General features: G+C 33.8%; 1 pseudogene; it reads left to right on the top strand.

Annotated features, from left to right (window-relative positions):
• The first annotated feature begins 1,204 nt into the window (after positions 1-1,204).
• LOC132295635 (L-type lectin-domain containing receptor kinase SIT2-like) overlaps positions 1,205-6,394 on the top strand; it is a 46,568-nt pseudogene continuing 41,378 nt past the window's right edge.

Genomic DNA, 6,394 nt, shown 5'->3' with positions numbered 1-6,394 from the left:
GTCTCATTAATTCCAGTGGCCTACATACATGAGTTAGAAATTTGGTTGTTTAGACTGTGCTTAATGGAACCTGCTATGCATGCACATGAGCCCAAAAATAATACTCCGTATAATAATAAAATAAACTAGTTTATGAGTTTAAATATATATATTTTATTCTTTTGAAGGGAGGGAATAGAAACAAATTATTATATAACATATATAAATTGATATTATAAGTAGTGTGTTTATTGTCATAAATTTTTTAGTGAAACTTATTTATTGTCATAAATTTACATGATGTATAAGTATCTATTCTCTTTTAATTATGAAAATTATGGTCTGAATATCATACATATAATACTATATATGTACTATGATCCTAAATTTGAAGTCCTTTCAAATTGGAGGCCCTAGACGACCGCATTGATTGCCTTGCCCCAGAGCCGACCTTGTGTAGACGGGTGTGTCGTGGAGTGAGTGCAAAAGACACTGGTAGACTACCACACTAGACGAGTTACAAGTGCACAACTCACATTAAAATCATACGAATTTAAATTCAAAATTGACAATATCATATCATGTAGTGCAATGAGTTATTTTGGTGATAATAGTGATTAATGAATGGGATTATAAGTCAAATAGTTGTTGGGTTCATTAACTTTTTTGGGGGCTGTGAACAAATGATAATTCCAAGTCAACATTTGTTTAAGACTTCAACCCAGCCCATGGTAGCTACAGCGTATCTCAGGTGACCGTGTTAAGCAGGGATCTTTGGCTGGCTTAAAGGGTCACAAACTGGAATACGAATAGATAATATGTTAGGGTGGTAAAATAATTAGGTTTAAAGTGTTTCTACCCTATTGATTTCTCCCTTTTCCAATTAACCAATTATTAAGCTTAAAAAAAATATTTTGTTAATATATGCCCAATACAAAAATAATTTAATGAAAACAAATCATGGACCACCTATGCACTCACAGTCATATGGTACCATGACAGTCTAGTCCACCGTATCAGTGTGCGTGCATAAAGCAATTTTTACAAGTATATGAAGCCAATTTAATTGTATGGTGGACGAGGTGGGCCTAGCTTACCAAATATCTCTTTTCCTTATAGAACGGTCCACTCCCAGTGACTAATAGGCAATAACTAACCACTGAAACCGTGAATCAAATATTTCATTGACAAAAAGAGACGATCAATCATGGACTAGACTCTAGCCATGCGCTCCAAACTTGTAACAGTATTACTGTTGTGTCTTGGCTTAGCAGTCACTGAAGATCTTGGTTTCACCTACAATGATTTCCGATCGGACAATCTGAGCCTCGACGGCATAGCCAAGTTCACGCCCAATGGCCTCTTGGAGCTCACCAATAACACCGTACAACAAATGGGTCATGCCTTCTACCCTTACCCAATTAACTTTAAGAATTCATCAAACACTACTTTCTCCTTCTCCACCACTTTCGTCTTTGCCATCATCCCCGAATATCCAGATGTGAGTGATCACGGAATTACTTTCGTGATCGCACCAACAAGAGGCCTCTCCAGTGGTCTTCCAAGCACATACCTTGGCCTTTTTTGTCAGGATTTATATGCCCCGATATAGCGAATTTCTAATTGGGTATAGTCGGAAATTATAGATGGACTTATTATTAACTAAGACTTGAACTGATGGCATTTGTGTAACGACCCACTCCACCACATGGTATGATATTGTCTGTTTTGGGCCTGAACCCGCACGGATTTGCTTTTGGACTTTACCCCAAAAGGCCTCATACCAATTGTAGATGACACACTTGCATATAAGCACTTCACTTTTCCTCTATCCAGACGATGTGGGACTGTGCACCCGTAACTCGCCAGTGTGGTAGCCTGACAGTGTCTCTCGCACCCGCCCACGGCACACCCGCCCACAAGGTCGTCACAATCCACCCCCCTTGGAGGCCCGACGTCCCCGTCGACACACTTCCGGCTGGGTCAGGCTCTGATACCTTTTGTAACGACCCACTCCACCACATGGTATGATATTGTCCGCTTTGGGCCTGAGCTCGCACAGATTTGCTCTTGGACTTTACCCCAAAAGCCCTTATACCAATTATAGACGACACACTTACATATAAGTACTTCACCTTTCCTCTACCCCGGCGATGTGGGACTGTACACTCGTAGCTCGCCAGTGTGGTAGCCTGACAGTGTCTCTCGCACCCGCCCACGGCACACCCGCCCACAAGGTCGTCACAATCTAATATAATACCTCTAATTTTAAAAGGATAGTCTCGGTATTTATTTATTTGTTTTAATTGTATTTTTAATTATTTAATTAATTATTTGACTAATTGCTTATGTGCTTAATTGAATTAAGTATTACTTGATTATTTGATTATGTATTTATGCATTATTTGTATTTATCTATATGTTAATTGTTTAATTAGATTATATGCTTCAATGGTATTTTGATTAATTGTAAATTAAATATTTTTTTCTTTTATTATTTTATTTTATTTTTCTTTTATGGTTATGGTTAGTAGTAATGGGCCAACCAATTGGATCCCATGGACTACTTGGATAAGAGGTTGGATGTGTATAAATTATTACTCATGGATAGTTGTGTATGTATATATATAGATATATATTATATACATATATAAAAAGGAAAGTAATATATTAATTACTTTTATGGTAACTTGGGTAGTAATATTTAATCTGATGTATATGTTTTATACTTAAATAATAAAAATATACATATATTTGATACGTGTTATGTTTAAAGTTACTTTATAATATTATGGTAACTTAAGTATTATTGGATAATCCATTAATAAATAATGGAATGTGTATAATTTATTTATTTAATAAACATATACATAAATTATATACGTAACATATTTTCTTTACCTTTTTAATATATATAAAAGGGAAAGTAATTTATTAATTACTTTTATGGTAACTTGGGTAGTAATATTTAATCTGATGTATATGTTTTATATTTAAATAATAAAAATATACATAGATTTGATACGTGTTGTGTTTTAAGTTACTTTATAATATTATGGTAACTTAAGTATTATTGGATAATCCATTAATAAATAATGGAATGTGTATAATTTATTTATTTAATAAACATATACATAAATTATATGCGTAACATATTTTACTTACCTTTTTAATATTTTAATATATATATATTTTTTAAGTTGACTTGGATTGGGAAAAGGGTTAGGGTTATTTTATTTAGCCTATAAATATATAGATATAGGTTGTAAAAGGGGGTTAGAAATATTCACGTGATATATTCTAGAGAGAGAGAGTTAGAGAGGGAAGGAGAAAAATGAAGGAAGGAGGAAAAAAAACCCTGTAGAAAGAAGATCAAGGAAGAAAAAGTTTAATTTTCGATCCAAAAGTTTAAGGCAAGTTCTTCTTCTATCTCTTTCCCTTTGGTTCGTGTTTCTATGCATGCCTAGAAAATTTCAGGATTTATTAAACACATAAATTTAAATAATTATGCATGTTTAATTGGATTAGAACATAAGTTTTATGAAATTGGTTCATATTTGTTCTTGTGTTATGAATTGATAAATGCATGATTTTGATTTGATTTTCGGTGTGAATTTTTATATGTTTACATTATGTATTTTTCATATCTGTGGAATGATGGAACGTAAAAACATGCCTAGGATTCCTGAACACTAAATAGGAACTAGGTTTGAGTTTAAATAAATTTAAATAGACTCAATCATAATGATGCTTGCTATTTTAATGTTTTAAACAAACGGATGGATTTAATCTTTTAAAATGTTTTAGCAATTAAGATTAAATGTGTAGGTTGAATTGGATATGGAAAATGCTTATTTGATGGTATAATAAAATATCATCATGTATAAGATTTAGTTTGTGTGGGATATATGATATAGCAAGCTTAAATAAATAATAAGTCATTCCTATTTTGTGAAAACTTAATATCATATTATCATAGTTATTTCTGGATTGCTTGATGTATTTCCTTAATCGTTACATCAATTGTTGGATTGTGTGATTTAATGCACCGGTATGTGACGGTGGCATTCTAGGGACGGATTAACTTATCAGTTAAGTCCTACCTATTTTATATATGGGAATGGATTAACTAAAATATTAAGTCCTACTTATATTCAAGTCAGGTCAGCTGAACAAATTGAATGACTTATGGAGGATTAATTTATTATATAAGGGAATGGATTAACTAAAATGTTAAATCCTACTTATATTCAAGTCAGGTCAGCTGAACAAGTTGAATGACTTATGGATGATTAATTTATATTGAATAGGATGGTTACTAGATTTTATATATATAAGTAAGGTGCCATGATATGAGCTTGAGTTTCAGGATCAGTGGTTAGGGTGCGTATATCGCCAGGGATGTGTAGCTAGATATAGTGCAGTTGTGTACCCTGGTAGGTCTAGGTACTCATGCCCACTATATGTGCATTTTGCATGTTACCTACTATTCAGGTTGAGACAACCTTATAATCTAGTGAGGTTCCTTTGGTGTGTGTATATATATATACGGACTACTAGTTACTGTTGGATTGACTAGGATGTACACGTGTATCGGATCTCTGTTTGGACTGTAGTAGAGTAGAACTTGTTTATGGGCCTGACCCACTATTATTTTTCAGGTGTTCGTCAGGAGTAGAGGTTGTTCGTGCTGAGCGGGGATCAGTCTACTTCATTCTTCCGATGCTACATAGGAGTTTCTTTATGATTCAGTTTCCTGATTTAGACAGTTATTGCTGTCATTTGTTTAGTTTGGATTTTCTAAGGGTCCACACAGTATGGATTCCCGGGTTGTATTTTGGAGTATTTTGGAGGATCAGTTGTATCAGAAGAGTTTATTAACTAATGGAAATATATTCTGAGGTTTATTATTAGATTATCATTTTAGTTTCTTATCAGCATTTTATTTATTCTTCTTTATTCTTTTGTACTCTGTGTTCGTTTATTATCAATTTGTTTTGATATCCTTGGGTATTCGGGCGTGGGCCTGGCCAACTTGCATTCGAAAATCCGGAGGTATCACAGTTAGTATCAGAGCACTCCAGGTTCGAGTGTCCTTAGGAGTGTCTTTCGTTATGTGACTTCCGCGTTGCGGCTCTTAAAACTTAGAGCCCGTATTAGGATTCGTTGTACTCTATTTACGGTTTGTTAGGAGGAGCTGATGTTAATTATATTCTGTAGTCATAGAATGGTTGGCACTAGGAAAATGATGGGTTCAAGGCGAAAATGATAAAGACCCAAAGGAGTAAAGGTGTACGTTATCGATTTCGTTGCCAAAAGGCAGAGTTGGGGATCGATGGTTTAGGTTCGTTTGACGTTACTTTAAAAGTATAAGCCAAGGAAGGATTTAGGTGTACCTGATAGGTCACCGCATATCGGGACCAACACGACTTCAGTTGATCTCAAAAAGGAGACAAGCGAGGAATAGGAGCCGAAGAGAATCCTAATGAAGGAGATTTATGTGCATCCAATAGAGAGGGTACTAAATCTTGAAGATGGATGATCGCGCGAGGTGATCTGAATTGCTAGTAGTTTAGCGAATGTTATTAGTAAAATTGGGGTTGATCAATCTACAAATAATTAAGTTTTCTTATCATCTCTAAAAGTGGTATATAAGAAGTATTGTTCAGGAGTTTGGGGATCAGATGTATTCTTATCAAAATAAAATACATAATTTTTAAATCACATACAAGAGGGCATTGGTATTATGTTGTGACGTTCTAATTCGCTTTAAAAAGCCAAGTTAAACAATTTACATTCCGCATATAAAAAGGATGAGGGTTAAGCCCTTGGTATTTGCTTAGACAAACATTTGTGTTTTTAAGCTATGTTTTAAAGGATATGTTTCGAGATTGGATGAATATTTACGAAACTATAAAAGGAAATTTTTAAACAATCTAGTAAGATTGATTTCAAAGGAGACTTTCTTTTCTAGAAAGAATGATGTCCTAAGTAGGAATATATTTTGTTTTATTGTGTTTATCATACGTGTTTTTTATATATATTTTTTTATATATATTTTTTATTTTTGTTAATTACTCGGAATTTGGTATGTGGTTTAGTTAGGGACATAAGTGTGTGATCAGCCAATTATTGTATTAATAACATGGTGTAATAGCGCTATTTATGCTTAGATATATAAGCATACGGTTATAAGATTTGGTAGATACACATAAATCTAGCAAATCTATTGGACCTGGATATGTATCATTATGGTGTGTTTTGGGATGGGATAATTAAACCATCACTACGAGTCAAACAATCTAGAACGATTAGTTTGATATACTTTACGTTAGGTATGGATTCGTATCATATTATAACGCCATGGTATTGGTGATTGTTAATGTTTCGGTATGCGTGAGGTAGTGGTAAATAA

The sequence above is a fragment of the Cornus florida genome, unplaced genomic scaffold (assembly GCF_030987335.1).
Source record: "Cornus florida cultivar Cherokee Brave unplaced genomic scaffold, ASM3098733v1 CherokeeBrave_3.0.0_Hap2_Chr02, whole genome shotgun sequence".
Lineage (NCBI taxonomy): Eukaryota > Viridiplantae > Streptophyta > Magnoliopsida > Cornales > Cornaceae > Cornus > Cornus florida.
This window is presented reverse-complemented; position numbering and strand designations above follow the sequence as displayed.